The sequence below is a fragment of the Vipera ursinii genome (assembly GCF_947247035.1).
Source record: "Vipera ursinii genome assembly, chromosome: 1".
Taxonomy (NCBI): Eukaryota; Metazoa; Chordata; class Lepidosauria; order Squamata; family Viperidae; genus Vipera; species Vipera ursinii.
Genome location: NC_139512.1, coordinates 257,172,417 through 257,188,830, shown reverse-complemented (window position 1 = coordinate 257,188,830; position 16,414 = coordinate 257,172,417). Strand labels below are relative to the sequence as shown.

General features: G+C 50.7%; 1 pseudogene across 1 annotated transcript in view; it reads left to right on the top strand.

Moving 5' to 3' along the window:
• Nucleotides 1-14,074, top strand: part of LOC310632757 (amine sulfotransferase-like) — a 61,211-nt pseudogene extending 47,137 nt beyond the window's left edge. The window contains exons 4-6 of the transcript in view: nt 12-106; nt 13,179-13,359; nt 13,914-14,074. The product of the transcript in view is annotated as an amine sulfotransferase-like (transcript). The remainder of the gene's footprint in view (nt 1-11; nt 107-13,178; nt 13,360-13,913) is intronic.
• The last annotated feature ends 2,340 nt before the right edge of the window (nt 14,075-16,414 follow it).

The following is a 16,414-nucleotide window of genomic DNA, read 5'->3' as shown; positions in this document are numbered from 1 at the left end:
CCTCCTATCAGTGCTTTGTGGTTCATGGCTAGACCATGTAGAAGGCTGGTGTGCTCGTAAGAGTGATTTGAATATTCTCTTCCTTTCTTATGAAGAAATGAAAAAGGTAAGATGTGTCTATGTTGTGTAGTGCAATATGAACGGAAAGATTTAGAAATAACAAATTAAGAGAGTTGGAAGGGACCTTGGGGATCTTCTAGTCCAGACATGTCAAACGCGTGATATCACGTGACGTCACAGAAGGTATTGGGAGAGTTTTTCCATTGCCGGCAATGAGGTGGGTGTGGCTTCCTAATGATGCATCCAGCCTGCGGTCCGGCAGTTTCACCCCCTGTTCTAGTTCAACCCTCTGCTCAGGCAGGAAACCTTATACCACTTCAGTCAAATGTATTGTCCAATTTCTTCTTTGAAACTTCCAGTGATGGAGCACCCACAACTTCTGGGAGCAAATTGTTCCACTGATTAATTGTTCTAACATTCAGGAAATTTCTTCTTAGTTCTATATTGCTTCTATCTTTGATTAGTTTTCATCCATTGCTTCTTGTTCCTGCCTTCAGGTACTTTGGAAATAGGTTGACCCCTAAGATAGTGGAATACTGCTATCATGTCACCCCTAGTCCTTTTCTTCATTAAACTAGACATACCCTATTCCAACAACCTGTCAAGCCCCGCCAGCTTGTCATCTGTCCGGGCTGTGCCGTCCTCACCCGCTATGCCGCCGTCCTCGCCGATGCCACTCCCCTCTGCCTCTACCGAGCCCTGCCGGTCTTCCGGGGCCGCTGCAGCCCACTGCCGACCTCTGCTCTCCTCGGCCATCAAAGGGGCTTGCTGGCCTTCCGGAGCCACGGCAGCACACCGCCGACCAGCTGACGGGCACACCCATGGCTCGCCGACAGTGGCAGGGTCAGGCGCCCTCCGGCCTGCTACCGGGCATGCCTGCACGGGAGCCCGCTGCTGCCAAAAAGCTGACAGGCGTGCTTGCTGCACACCGGTGAGGGCGGGGCCGGGCAGCCGCCGGTCTGCCACCGGGCGTCCCTGTGCAGGAGCCCGCTGCCGACCAGCTGACAGGCGTGCTCGCTGGACACCGGCAAGGGCGGGGCTGGGCGCCCACCGGTCTGCCACCGAGCGCGCCTGCGCAGGAGCCGGCCACCGAACAGCTGAAAGGCACACCCGCGGCTCACCGGCGAGGGCAGGGCCGGGTGCTCCCCAGCCAGCTATCAGGAGCTCCTGGGCAGTCCGGACCCTCAGGCCCCGCAAGTACTGCTAGGCAGCCGGAGCCAAAACACACGCCAGAGCCGGAACCAGACCAAGCGGAGGGCCGGGAAGAAGCAGCCAGGGGGCTAGCACGGACTGGATGTTGGCCGTGCCTGTGGAGCCTCTCCCGTCAGCTGGGCGTTTGGCTGGACCAAGGGGGGACCGTACGGCCGAGGGAACAGGGGGGCCAGGGGCACATGGAAAAAGGGAGGAATGGGACTTACCTGGAGGATGGCCCGACAGGACGTGGCAATGCACGCGATGGGTGGGGGGTGTGCATGGTGGTGGGTGGGGTCTTTATGGGGGAGTGGGCGGATGCTGGTTTGTTCTGACGGGGTGGGGGTGGGGTGGTGCTGCACAATAAAGGAAGTGTTGAGGCAGGATGCCATCAACGCTGACTTTTTCCACGGTTTGTTTTGTGAGAGTTGAAGAATAAACCTTGTCACCCGTACCTTCGGTGTGTTCGTGATTCGTAGCTAAGGACGTTGTGACAGTAAGTCAGCGTTAAACTGGGATTCCTTCTGTCGTTACCTACGCTTTGGGCATGGCAGAGGATCCACTGGGGCTTGCTCTGGCAGCCAATGGGGAAGGGGCCGTGGGGGTTACAGCTGCAGCACCGCCCGACCCGGTTATGGTGGAGGGGCCTCAACAGGTGGTGCGGCCAAAGACCAAGGGAGTTGTGTCCACGGCTGTTAGCAGCGAAGGCAGGGAGGAAGGGCCTCGGACTCGCAGCAGGGAGTGGTGGTACAGTCCTGTGCTGTAGCACCTGGACTTGGTCCGTGGGGAGTCCCGCTCGGGGGGCTCGGCGGAGGCCTGGAGAGAGCGGCGGCTGATGGAGGAGGAAGGCGAGGAGTGGAGTTACTCCACGGCTCCAGGACGTCTTGCGGGACCGTTTTGGGGAGTTTGGGTATCAAGAACCTGCGCCTTGGTCACCCTTGGGTCCGAGTCGGGGTACGCGACAGTGGTCACTTTAGGGGCCAATGCCTGGCCAGCCGGGCCATCCCGGTTTCCGTCTGGTGAGTCTGAGGTTCCGCGGCCCGCCATCACAGCCGGCTGCTTCAGGGACCGTTCGAGCCAAACGACCACCCTCCGAGGCATCGGACCAGGCAGAGCCCGCCAGGTGGACAACGACGGCCGGGGCTCCTACCAGGCCATGGAGCGGCCAGTACAAAAGGGCCCAGGGCCCAGGGGGGTCCTGGGGCCCGGGGTTGTTCTGGGGACCTCCGCCTCTGCCGGTAACGTACGACGGTCACCCTGATCGGCTCACCATGTTCCTAAGTCACACCATCCACCACCTAGACCAGTATGGTGCAGCCTACGCCTCCCAATGGGCCATGGTGGTGGCCATCACCGCGAGTCTGCAGGGAGAGTCTGCGGCGTGGGCGGCTGACCTGTACAGGGAGCACGCCCGGGAGCTGGCCGATGTTGGACTGTTCCTGGAAGCACTGCGAATGAAGTTCGAGGACGTGTCCCATACCCATAGGGCTGAGGCAAAGGTGGTGGGCCTACGGCAACAAGGCAGGCCTGCGGCAGAGTATGTCGGCGAGTTTCACCGTGTGGCTCGCAAGTTACGCTCCTGGCCAGAAAGCCTGCTGGTGCACCACTTCCAGGCAGGGTTGGATGGCGTGCTACATAGGGTGTGCATGGTGCGTGGTGTGCCCGAGCGACTACTGGAGTGGTATCGTGTCGCTGTCGAACTCGACGTTCGGTTACGTGAGTGCAGGGGAAAGCCAGAGGGGGTGGTTGGGCCCCGTAGGATCCCTGAGAAGCCGAAGGAGGAGGACCGGAAGACCGTGACACCAGCGGCAAAACCACCTGTGCCGCCCACAAGGCCAACCATCAGATGCTTCCGGTGTGATCAGCCGGGGCACCGTGCGGCTGATTGCCCTTTGCCAGCACCCTGCATGGCCGCAGCCACCCCCCCTGGCAAGGGAGCCATGGCATGGAAGTCAGTGGAGCGTTCGAGAGCCGCTCACCAGATGGCGACCCTCATGATGACACCAGCAACGGGGATGGAGACACCCAGGCCCACCGACCCAGAACCCTACGAGAGCCAAGAGGAGGAGGAGGACCCCATGGTGAGTGACCCGGTGGTACCCTTCATGGTTCCGGTTGTGCTTGTCAATCCACGGACGGGTCGGAGGGAGGCCTACCCGGCCCTGATAGACTCAGGTAGTACCCGGTGCCTGCTCAGCCAGACGGTGGTTACCCGGTTGGGACTGGATGTGTGGTGACTACCGACCCCTCTCTGTTTTCAGCAGGTGGATGGGTCCCTTCTGGGGGGGACCCCGGTAACCCATGTGACGAGCCCTATCTGTCTGGAGATGGGGACTCATTGGGAGACGATGCGGTTTCTTGTTGTTCCGTCCATGACAGAGGCGGTGATCCTGGGGCTGATGTGGCTCGATAAGTGGGGTCCCACGATTTGGTGGGAAGGGGGGTGTCGACATCTGCGGTTGGGGACAGGGCCACAACTGCCACTGCACGCATATGTGGGTCCTGCTGGTCAACCGGGGAGCGAGCAAGCCCAAGGGGCAGAAGGGGTGGTGGGGGCCCACTTTCCACATGCATACGCCGATCTGGCTGAAGTGTTTGACGAGAGAGAGTGTGATGCCTTGCCTCCCCACCGAGCAACGGACTGCGCCATCGAGCTTGAGCCAGGTGTCAAGCTGCCAAAGCCGCTCATGTATGCCCTGACACCCCGCGAGATGCAGGAATTGCGGCATTATATCAATAAAAACCTCGCAAGGGGGTTCATCCAACCCACCCAGTCCAGGATAGCGGCGCCGATACTGTTTTGAGAAAAGAAGGATGGCACCCTTCGCCTGTGTGTCGACTTCCGTGGAGTCAATGCGGTCTGCGTGGAACATTTGTATCCGCTGCCTCTCATGAAGGACCTCCTGGCACACCTATCGACAGGTCGCATCTTCACGAGATTGGATCTACAGGAGGCATATTACTGGGTGAGGATCAGAGCTGGGGACAAATGGAAGACAGCATTCAACTGTCCGTTGGGCAGCTTCCAGTTCCGGGTTATGCCATTCGGGCTCCAGGGAGGCCCAGCCGTCTTTATGCAACTAATAAACCAGGTGCTTCACAAGCACCTGTACCGTGGGGTGCTGGTTTACCTGGATGACATCCTGATCTATTCTAAGACCATGGAGGAGCATGTTACCCTTGTGCGCCAGGTGCTACGGAAGTTGCTGGCCGCCCGTCTCTACGTGAAACTCACAAAGTGTGAGTTTCACAAGACAAGGTTGGATTACCTGGGGTACCGGGCGTCAGCAAGTGGCATAGAGATGGACCCTCAGAAGGTGGAAGCCATGCAGCAGTGGCAAGCACCACGGACGCGACGACAGCTTCAAAGTTTCCTGGGGTTTTTGAACTTCTATCGTCAGTTTATTCCGGGCTTTGCGGCGATAGCCCTGCCATTGACGGACCTGTTGTGGACACGGCAGACTGGGGAGAAGCCACCTCCAGGGCTGAAGTTGGCGTGGACCACCATGTGCCAAAAGGCGTTCGAGTCCCTGAAGGCCTTGTTTGCTAAGGAACCGGTGTTGGCGCACCCCAATCTGGACCTACTGTATGTGGTCCAAGTCGCCGCCAGCGACGCCGCCGTAGGGGCTGTATTATTGCAACAGAACACGGAGGGCATACTCCAACCATGTGCCTATTCATCCAAGAAGCTGTCGTCCGCAGAGCGTGCATGGGCGATTTGGGAAAAGGAGGTGTTCGCCGTGCGCACAGCCCTAGAGACGTGACGTCATCTGTTGGAGGTGGCCGCCCACCCCTTCGAGATCTGGACGGACCATAAGAACCTAGAGGTCCTACAGTCACCCAGAAAGCTGGCGCCTAAACACGTCAGATGGGCTCTCTTTTTCCGGCAGTTTAACTTCGCTCTGAAATACGTGCCGGAGGAACGAAACTTTCTTACCGATGCACTCTCACGGCTTCCACAGTACGACACCAAACAGGAGGCAGTGGTGCAAGAGCTCATCCTGCCAGAAGGTCCTGCAGCCACGAAACAGGTGGTCTGCCGGGTGGGGGACGATCTGTCCCGTGCCATGGGTGATGCTCTGGCTATGGACGCCTGGCTGAAGGAGCACCCCGGCCTTCTCACTATGCGCAATGGCTTGGCCTGGCACAGGGATAAGCTCTATGTGCCCCGTGCTCTTCGCTCCACTATTTTTCACCGGTGTCACGACGCCAAACAGGCCGGCCACTTCAGCTTCCTCAAGACCCTGCACTTGGCACGGCATCAATTCTGGTGGCCGTGCATAAAGACAGATGTGGAACAACATGTCCGGAGCTGTCACGTGTGCGCCACAGCAAAACCCCATGTTGGGAAGCCGTTAGGGCTATTACAGACAGTTTTGGACCCCGAACAGCCATGGCAGGAGCTGGAAAGCAGGGGCCACACAGTGATCTGGACGGTCATCGACCTCTTTTCCAGACAGGCACACTTCATCCCATGTAAAGGACTTCCGTCCGCCAAACGCTTGGCGTGGATGTTTTTGACACACGTCTATCGGCTACACGGGGTTCCCCGACGAATAATTTCAGATCGTGGGGTCCAATTTACGGCATGGTTCTAGCAAGAGTTCCTGCAACACATCGGGTCCACCCAAGGCCTGAGCTCTGGATACCACCCAAGCACCAATGGGGCTGCTGAGAGGGCGAATGCCACAGTGGAACGGCTCCTCAGGAGTTATGTGTCATACCAACAAACAGACTGGGTAGACCTCCTTGTGTTTGCTGAGGTCACCCACAACAATGCCATGCACAGCAGCACGGGCCTGACACCGTACTGGGTGGTGGCAGGGTATGACCTAGTCCCTTTCCCTGAGTGCGGTCAAGGACTGGTAGCACCCACTGGGCCCGGAGTGGATGCGCCAACTAGAGGGTGTTTGGAAGATCGCCAAGGAGGCGATGGCAAAGGACCAAGCAAGGGCAAAGGAGCAGGCGGACAGGAAGCGGGAACCTTATGAGACCCCCAGGGCCGGGGAGTGGGTATACCTGTCAACCAAGTACCTACAGTTGCGGGTACCGAGCAAAAGGTTGGGCCCCAAGTTCCTTGGCCCTTTCCAAGTGGTCCGGGTGATCAGTCCCGTGACAGTACAACTGCGGTTGCCAAAGTTCTTAGGGAAGGTCCACCCTGTCTTCCACAGCAGCTTGCTGAGACCCGCCAGGGGGTTGACAGGGAAGGCGGGTGGAAATGCACCAGGGCCTGTACACGGGGACCAGTACGAAGTACAGGCAGTCCTCGATTCACGGGTATGGACCGGACGGCTACAGTACCTCGTGTTGTGGAAGGGGTACCCACTGTCGGACACTTCCTGGGTGGATAGAGGGGATGTTCGGGCAGCTCATCTGGTTGTGGCCTTCCACCATGTACATCCCAACAAGCCGGGGGGTAGGGGCATGGACTCCGTGGCCGGGGTCCACGGACGTCCATCTTGTCCTTCCTTTTCAGGTGGGCCTGTGGTAGGGGAAGCCGACTGTCAAGCCCCGCCAGGTTGTCATCTGTCCGGGCCATGCCGTCCTCACCTGCTATGCCGCCGTCCTCGTCGATGCCGCTCCCCTCTGCCTCTACCAAGCCCTGCCGGTCTTCCGGGGCCGCTGCAGCCTGCCGCCGACCTCTGCTCTCCTCGGCCATCAACGGGGCTTGCTGGCCTTCCGGAGCCACGGCAGCGCATCGCCGACCATCTGAGGGCACACCCATGGCTCACCGACAGCAGCAGAGTCAGGCGCCCTCCGGCCTGCTACCGGGCACGCCTGCGCAGGAGCCCACCACTGAACAGCTGACGGGCGCGCCCGCAGCTCACCGGTGAGGGCAGGGCCGGGCGCTCCCCAGCCAGCTATCAGGAGCGCCTGCGCAGTCTGGACCCTTGGGTCCCGCAAGTACTGCTAGGCAGCCGGAGCCAAAACACATGCCAGAGCCGGAACCAGACCAAGCGGAGGGCGGGGAAGAAGCAGCCAGAGGGGCTAGCACTGACTGGATGTTGGCCGTGCCTGTGGCGCCTCTCCCGTCAGCCGGGCATTCGGCTGAACCAAGGGGGGACTGTACGGCCAAGGGAACAGGGGGGCCACGGGGACATGGAGAAAGGGAAGAATGGGACTTACCTGGAGGATGGCCCGACAGGATGTGGCAACGCACGCAATGGGTGGCGGGTGTGCACGGTGGTGGGTGGGGTTTTTATGGGGGAGTGGGCAGATGCCGGTTTGTTCTGACGGGGTGGGGTTGGGGTGGTGCTGCACAATAAAGAAAGCATTGAGGCAGGACGCCATCAACGCTGACTTTTTCCACGGTTTGTTTTGTGAGAGTTGAAGAATAAACCTTGTCACCCGTACCTTCGGTGTGTTCGTGATTCGTAGCTAAGGACGTCGTGACACAACCATTCTTTATATGTTTTAGTCTCCAGTTGTCTAATCATCTTTGTTCAACTTCTCTGCACTCTTTCTAGAGTCTCAACATATTTTTTACATTGTGGTGACAAAACGGGATGCAGTATTCCAAGTGTGATCTTACCAAGGCATTATAAAGTGATATTAACACGTCACATGATCTTGGCAGCTGCACCACACTGTTGGCTCATATTTAAGTGATTGTCCACTAGGACTCCAAGATCCCTCTCACAATTAGTACTATTGAGTCAGGTACCACCTATACTATACCTGTGCATTTGGTTTATCTTGCCTAGAGGGCAGGACAAGAAACAATGGATGGAAACTAATCAAGGAGAGAAGCAATCTGAAATTAAGGAGAAACTTCCTAACAGTGAGGACAATTAACTAGTGGAATAGCTTGCCTTCAGATATTGTGGGTGTTTCATCACTGCAGGTTTTAAAGAAGAGTCTGGACAGTCACTTGTTTGAAATGGTATAGGATCTCCTGCTTGAGCAGGGGGCTGGACGAAAAGACCTCCAACGTCCCTTCCAGCTCTGTTCTGATTCTGATTCTAAATGTAGGATCATACTTTTTTTCACCATTGAATTTAATTTTGTTGGGGGCCAATGTTCAAGTCTGTCAAATCCTTCTGTATCTTAAGCCTATCTTCTGGAGTGTTGGCTATTCCTGCCAGGTTGATATCATCTGCATATTTGCTGAGTTCCCCATCTATTCCCTCATCTAAATCACTGATGAAGATATTGAAAAGTACTGGCCCTAAGATAGTATCCCACTGCATACCTGACTCCATGTAGATGCAATTCCAGTGAGGACTACATGTTGAAAGCAGTTGGTGATCCATGCAGTGGTGATGCTGTCTAACCCAAATTTTTGCATCTTATCAAGTAGTAGGTTGTGGTCTACTTTATCAAAAGCCTTACTGAAGACCAAGTAAAGTATATTCACAGCATTTCTCTGGTTCACTAATTTTGTCACTTTGTCAAAGAATGCAGTAAGATTTGTCTGACATGATCTATTTTTGATAAACCCATGTTGGCTTTTGGTTGGTTATGGGATGTGTCTGTAGTGAGGAAAATAGTGGTTAGAGCAAGTGGTTAGAGCAAGGACAAGGAAGAACAGGAAACTGGCTCGGTAACTAGGAAAATGGAATAAGAATAAGGAACTAACGCAGTGGTCAGATCCAGAAATAGGGAAAGTGGGATGGCTACTGGGTGGCACAAGATTTATATATTTATATTTATATTTATTAGATTTTTATACCGCCCTTATCCCGAAGGACTCAGGGCGGTGTACAGGGCAATAAATATTAAAATACAAAGTACAAAAGTTAAAAACAATTAAATAATTCTGCCCAATATATACAATAGTTAAAACCATATTAAAACCCAACCCCAAAACCCATCAGACCAGGCCGGCTTGCTCAAATAAATAGGTTTTTAGATCCCGCCGGAAGGAGCGAAGGTCGGGGGCCATCCGGAGCTCAACCAGCAAGCAGTTCCACAGGTCTGGCATGCCCACAGAGAAAGCCCTCCCCCTGGGGGCCACCAGTCGACATTCTCTGATCGGAGGCACCCTGAGGAGGCCCTCTCTGTGGGAGAGCACTGGATGGAGGGAAGTTGACGCCGGCCACAGGTGCTGCCGTAGGTAATCCGGACCCATGCCATGTAGGGCTTTGTAGGTCATTACCAGCACCTTGAATCTTACCTGGAGGGCAACCGGCAGCCAATGCAGCTCGCAGAGCAAAGGTGTAACTTGGGAGTATCGGGAGACCCCCAACACAACTCGTGCGGCTGCATTCTGCACCAGTTGAAGCCTCCGAGTGGTCTTCAAGGGCAGCCCCATGTAGAGAGTATTACAGTAGTCTAAACGAGAGGTCACGAGTGCATGAGTGACTGTACGCAAGGCATCCTGGTTCAGATAGGGCTGCAACTGGTGCACCAGGCAAACCTGGGCAAAGCCCCTCCTAGTCACAGCTCCTATATGATCTTCTAAAGAGAGCTGTGAATCTAGGAGGACCCCCAAGTTGCGCGCCCTATCTACGGGTGGCAATAACTCACCCCCCATAGTAAGAGATGGAATAATCTGAATTTCCCGGGATGCCGGCACGAACAGCCACTCATTCTTGTCAGGATTGAGCCGAAGCCTGTTCCTCCCCATCCAGACCCGGACCGCCTCCAGGCAACAGGACATCACGTCGAGGGCATCACTGGGGTGGTTTGGGGTTGAAATGAAAAGCTGGGTATCATCAGCATACTGATGATACCCAACTCCAAAACCACGAATAATCTCACCTGGAGGCTTCATATAGATGTTGAACAGGAGAGGCGAGAGGACCGATCCCTGGGGAACTCCACAAATAAGAGGCCTCAAGGTCGACCTCTGCCCCCCTGCCAACACCAACTGTGAACGTCCCAGAAAGTAGGAGAACCACTGAAAAACTGTGCCTCCCACTCCCAACCCCCTGAGACGCCGCAGCAGGATACCATGGTCGATGGTATCAAAAGCCGCTGAGAGGTCTAACAGGACTAGGACAGAGGAACAACCCCTGTACCGAGCCTGCCAGAGATCATTCACCAGTGCGACCAATGCCGTCTCCATGCTGTACCCGGGCCTGAAACCCGATTGGTACGGGTCCAGATAATCAGCTTCCTCTAAGAACAAAGGGAGCTGATGCACCACCACACTCTCGACAACCTTCGCAAGAAAGCGAAGGTTGGAGACCGGACGAAAGTTGTTTAATACAGCTGGGTCCAGGGCAGGCTTCTTGAGGAGGGGTCTCACCACCACCTCCTTCAAGGCGGCGGGAAAATTACCCTCACTCAAGGAAGCAGTTATCACTGCCTGGAGCCAGCCTCATGTCCCATCCCGGTGTAGCATAACGTATTCCAGAAGATGCAGAGGTGACCACAGAACCATTCTTGGTTATTTCTGTAAACTCCTAGAGCAGAGCATTTCAACCGATGGTATGCATATCACCAGTGGTACTTTTGCACGTGGCAGGTGGTATGTGACCAGTGGTGGGATTCAAATATGTGAACAACCCATTTTCTGTGTGGATGCTGCTTCTGGAAGTCCATTTTGGGCCTGGGCAACAAAAAATTAGCTACTGGTTCTGCTGAAGTGCTGCGTACCAGCTGAATCCCACAACTGTACGTGACCCTCCTAGACAAATGTAGCAGGGAAGGGGAATGAGCTGAAGCGACCCAAGCCTGAAGGAGAGGCAGCTGGAGCTGCAGGACTGTCTGGGCTTGGCAGAAGCTCCGGGAGCGCGGCAGGTCTCCACCTGATTGGCCCCAGCTGATTGGTGTTTCCGTAGCTGGAGGTGAACTGAAGAAAAAAGGAGGGGGGAGGAGAGGAGAGGATATAAAAGGAGGTGGTTTGGGCAAGAAAGTGGATGGAGAAGGAGCTGTGGAAGGAGAGCTCAGCCGGCAGGGAGGAAAAAGAGTCAAGGAAGAAGAAGCTGTTGCTGAAAGAAAAGGTCCCCTGGTTAGTTTTCTCCAGTCAGGAGAATGCAATCAGCGCTGGTAAAATGAAAAGCCAGGAGACCAGCATGTCAGAAAGGAGGTTGGTTTATTTAGTTCTGGGTCAGCTGGCAGCTTGATTGGGTTACCATAAGGATTTTTGTGCACTTTTTACAGCGTTTTGTAATTCAGAGGCTTGGTTTGTGTGCTTTGGTTATTGGAATATTTTAGTCTGTTTCACAAAGGCTAGTAATGAGTCCAAAGTGTTGGCATCCGTAGGTTTAATCCCTTTAAACCAGACATGTCAAACTCCTGATGTCACGTGACGTCATGCGATGTATCGGAACTTTTTCCCCATTGCTGGCAATGGGATGGGTGAGGTTTCCTCGTGATGCATCCAGCCTGTGAGCCGGCAGTTTGACACCCCTGCTTTAAACAAATGTAATTAATTTTACCCCCTTATCTTTAGTCTGTCTATAGCTTTTAGCAAGTTTTCTTTGTAGGTAAACAGGCTTAATTTAAGGTTATCGCTTTTTGCAATTGTTGGAGCCTTTCAGGCTCAGGTTGCAACATTGTGACACATCTGAGGCAGGTTAAAGGGGGAAAAAACAGAGTTTAGTGTTTCTTTATTCTGTGAGGCTTTTGTGAGCCTTTCTTGCTTTGCGCTTGATTCCTGTGTCTTTAAGGATACAGTGAAGGGACTGAGTGCATGTGTACATTCTTACTACACTGTGGGAGGAGAGGAGAGGGAGAGAAGAAGAAGGGCTGACCAGCCAGCTGGTAGTGGTGCATATTAATAAATATGGATAAATTCATTATACATTTGTCAGTACAAAGGGAAAGTGATTCAGCAAAGGAACTGCCACTGAAGTAATTAAAACCGGTACTTTTTTCCTTTTTTTCTACAGTTTGTAACATTTTATTAGATTATAGAATAAAATACAAAACTACAAAAACAAATAGTGGGACAAAGTGGGAAGGAAAAAGGGGGGAAAGTGAGGGGGAGAAGGGAAAAAGAAAAGAAAAGGCATTGACTTCCAACTTCCTCTGTTGCAGTAGAAGCAAGCATTAACATTGAACCTAAACTTTTTACTTTTCCATAATATTATAAACTAGCAATTTCTATAGCAACAAATGAATCTAATCAGTAAAACCCACCCACCCCTTTTTTTAAGTCATCAAGTTTTTGACACCTTGCTAAGCACTGGTGGTACTCAAATATTGTCATCTCCTAAAAATGGTAAAATCTGTGAAAAGGTTGAAAAGCCCTGTCCTAGAGGACTGGGGAGATCTCTGAAGAAAAATAAGTTTCTGTCTCTTCAAAAGGAAGGAGGAGGATCCAGAAAACAAGAATGCTGTCAAATTAATATTAAAAAGATTAAAAGAAGGTGTGTTTGTGGGCACTTGGTTTGTCATGCTAGAATTCACAGCATGCATTCTTGCAAATAAGTTTGGCAAAACAAAGTTGATCTAATTTTTGATAAACTTAGTAAATGAGGGAAATCCAATAAGCACAATGTACCTGTAATAAGCAAAATCCTGGCCCAGGTTTTTCATAATATTCTCCTGTACTGAGTCAGAAGAGATTCACTCAACTCAACTGCATTTTCAAGAGAGGCCAAAGCAATTATTTAGTCTGGCTTGGGAACTAGCCAACTTTAATGCAGTCAAAAGTACTAACAGTGTAAGTGTCTGAATCTTAGTGAAATTCTGGGACATAAATATATTGTAAGCTAAATATATTTGTAAACTAAAAATGTTTCTCAATAACCTGTCTCTTGAAAGTATTTAGCAGGAAACTAAATTCAGCAGGCAGTATTTTTTTAATTCCTTGATATTGCTTCATTGATATACCCAAATTCGGCTTTTGTTTAAAAAATAATAATTACTTAATATCATGGAAGTTTTTTCAATAGGAAAAGAAAGAAAGTTTAATATGGAAGGTATGTATAAAGAAGTAATAATCTTTAGAATTCCCCACATATATCAACAAAATTTTCCATCTTTTCCCCATCGTTATGAATGAACTAATATAAAGCTATATCAAATTGCAGGATCTGAGAAGTTCTGTGCTGAAAATATGCAACTTCCTAGGAAAAGAACTAAGTGAAAAGGAGGTGGATGATGTGGTGGATAAAGCTACATTTGATAACATGAAAGTGGATTCTAGAGCAAACTACACATTCATGTATACTGATAAGATAGCTTTACGCAAAAGGAACTTTCTTCGCAAAGGTAAATCAGTAATAATACATATTATGGGGCTATGCTTTTCATTTCAGCTTCATCTGAAACCAGGAATACTGTCTTCCTCTGAAAGGCACTTCCTAAAGTGGTTTGAACATGTCTCCCTTAAGCTTGTAGGACCCTAGCTGATGCTCAAAGAACCACCAATCATTTCACTTAATCATGGGGCCAGTTCCAAAAGACTGAATTCAAGATTATTTGAACCTCACTGGTAGACTATTAATTCTGTGATTTCCAAGTAAGAGATACTTATGGCACGGAAATCACTTGACCCCTTCTAGTTAGAGAGATCTTTGCCCTCCTATCAAGTCTTTTCTGTGCAATCCAGCTCTATTTAAAATACTAGGCAACCAGCTTCCTCCCCAAAAACTATCAATACAGGTTTGTAAGAACTGTTTGATGGACAAAGAGGTGACTAAGCATTCCTCTGATAATGGGAAAATGTGCAATGTTCCAAGTTATGAACATTTTGGTGACAGGATGACATAAATAGCCTCTAGTTTAATTGAATACAAAACCTGTTGACATTTTTTAACCTCCAGGCATTGTTGGGGACTGGAAGAACACCATGACTGTTGCCCAGAGTGAAAAGTTTGACCATGTCTTTAAGGAGAGGATGGGAAAACTCCCCTTCAAGTTCTGCTGGGATATTCAGGAGGATCCTAAGCCTATTTCCACTTCAGTGGAGGGAAGTAATGTGTGATGCACACCTTCAAATGGCTGGAATCAGAGATGACCTTCCAAGAACGATCTTTATGTTACCTTGTAATGTTTAATTCTCAACTTTGCAGAGATCATCAAACAGAGCAATATTAAATTCTGTGCTATTATTAAATATAATACGGGAGAAGAGCATTATATAAGTCTAATAAAATAAATAAAATAAATAAATAAATAATAGAAACTGCAGAAAACAGTTAATTGTACTTCCTTCTGAAATTCTTACTATCCTTTGTATTCTGATTCCACAAATAAGACCAAATGTATTCATCTGAATAATGTTCTTACACAGCCTATCTTGTGGGCGGTCAAGTAGTTACTCTGGAAATGGAACACTTGGTGTATTTTGTTTATTATCAGTAGACTTGCATTTCTAATTTGCTGTCATTTACTCTGCTGATGAAGATATCAAGGAAGGGTAGTATGTTGCTTTTCTTTTTCCCTTCTGAATTTTATTCTTTCAAGATGTTGTTGATAGTTTCACCTGACTTCACTAATTGTTCCACTTTTTAGTATAATAAAGGTATTATCTACACACCAGATTCATACTTTTTTGCTTGTATGTGTGGGAATGCTATAGTTTCCAGATGTTGCATTACAGCAGGGGTGTCAAACTCGCAACATCACATGACGTGTCGTGACATACTGCAACTTTTTTTCCATTGCTGGAAATGGGGTAGGTGCGGTTTCGCCATGACGCATCCGGGCTGCAGGCCTGCAGTTTAACACTCCTGCATTACAGTGTCTGCTATGACTCCTGAGAGTGGTGAGCCCAGAGTCAACAGTCAAACAAAAAACAAGCAATATCTTCAATGGCTGGGTCATCCCATATATACAACTGCTGATGATATGGCAGATGAGGGAAGCATCCGTATTTGGTTATGGAATGCATCAACTCAGTTCTTGGTCTAGAATAGGCCCTTCTTAGAAACCCATGGGTTATTACATGGGTTTTGACTATTTAGCTCTATGATGTCTACTGATCAAAACTACTAATAAGCTCCCATCATGTTAGTACATTATAAATCCTCACAAAATTCTCTAAATATATTATTTACAAATATATTAAACAACCCAAAGAGATACAGACCAATTAATCAGTGGAACAATTTGCCTCCAGAAGTTATGGGTGCTCCATAACTGGAGCTTTTCAAGGAGATATTGGACAACCATTTGTCTGAAATGTTATAGGGTTTCCTGCTTGAGCAGGGGGTTGGACTAGAAGACATCTGTCTCTTCCAGCTCTGTTATTTTATTAGTCTGTTATATTGCTTTGCCTTACTCGCTGCACAGCCTTGAGCTACTCCCTTATTATTCAAGACAATGTAGTAATTTACCCCTACGCCTCTAATTGCAATGCCACAGTCAAGCACACCTTCTTTCATATAAAAGAAAGTCATTACACCTCTGTGTTAAAAGCCAAGCTATAGTCTATGAAAAGCATCCTGACATAACTTCCAGGTCTCTCCAGATGGCTTGCTACACAGTGTAAGGCAGTAGCTATGGCATTGTCTGTCGACCTATTCCCCCTATAGGCAAACTGATGTTTGTTGAAATCCGCTGGGAGGCATGTCCTAAGATGTTGGAGAAGCAGTCCTTTGAAGCATTTCATCATTACAGATGTTAATGCAATAGGTCTGTAGTCATTTAGGCCAGGGGTGTCAAACTCAATTTCATTGAGGGCCACATCAGCATTGTGGTTGCCCTTGGAGGGCCAGGTGGGTATGGCCAGGGTGGGTGTGGCCTACTGGGTGGGTGTGGCTAGAGTGCATATGGCCTACTGGGTGGGCATGGCCAGCTCTACATCATTGGCATCAAGGGTCCATATGGGGGCCTGGGCAGGAGTGGGACAGATCTGGGGGTCTCTGGCAGGAGGAGGGCCTCTGGGCCAGGGCCAAGGCAGCGGAGGCCGTTCCCTCACTGTTTCCAGGATGGCTTCGGGGGCCACATGAAACCACTTTGCGGGCCGGATCCAGCCCCCGGGCCTTGTGTTTGACATGTCTGATTTAGGTACTCGATTGCTGTTTTCTTCGGAACTGAGACAATGGTGGCTGCTTTCAAGCATGATGGTACACAGGCTGTTTGCAAGGAGATGTTAAAGATCCTTGTCAGGGCCCCTGCTAATTGGTCGGCACAATTCCTAACCACTATCCCCAGCACCCCATCTGGGCCTGCGGCTTTGCTGGGATTCACAGCCTTCAATACAGCTTTCACTTGATGTTCATACAGAGTGAGTGGCTGAGAATCAGAAGCCCGGCCAGCAGAGGCTACGGGCTCTGGTGTTTAGAAAAGTCTTTGACTATTATAAAAAGTCAAACAAGGG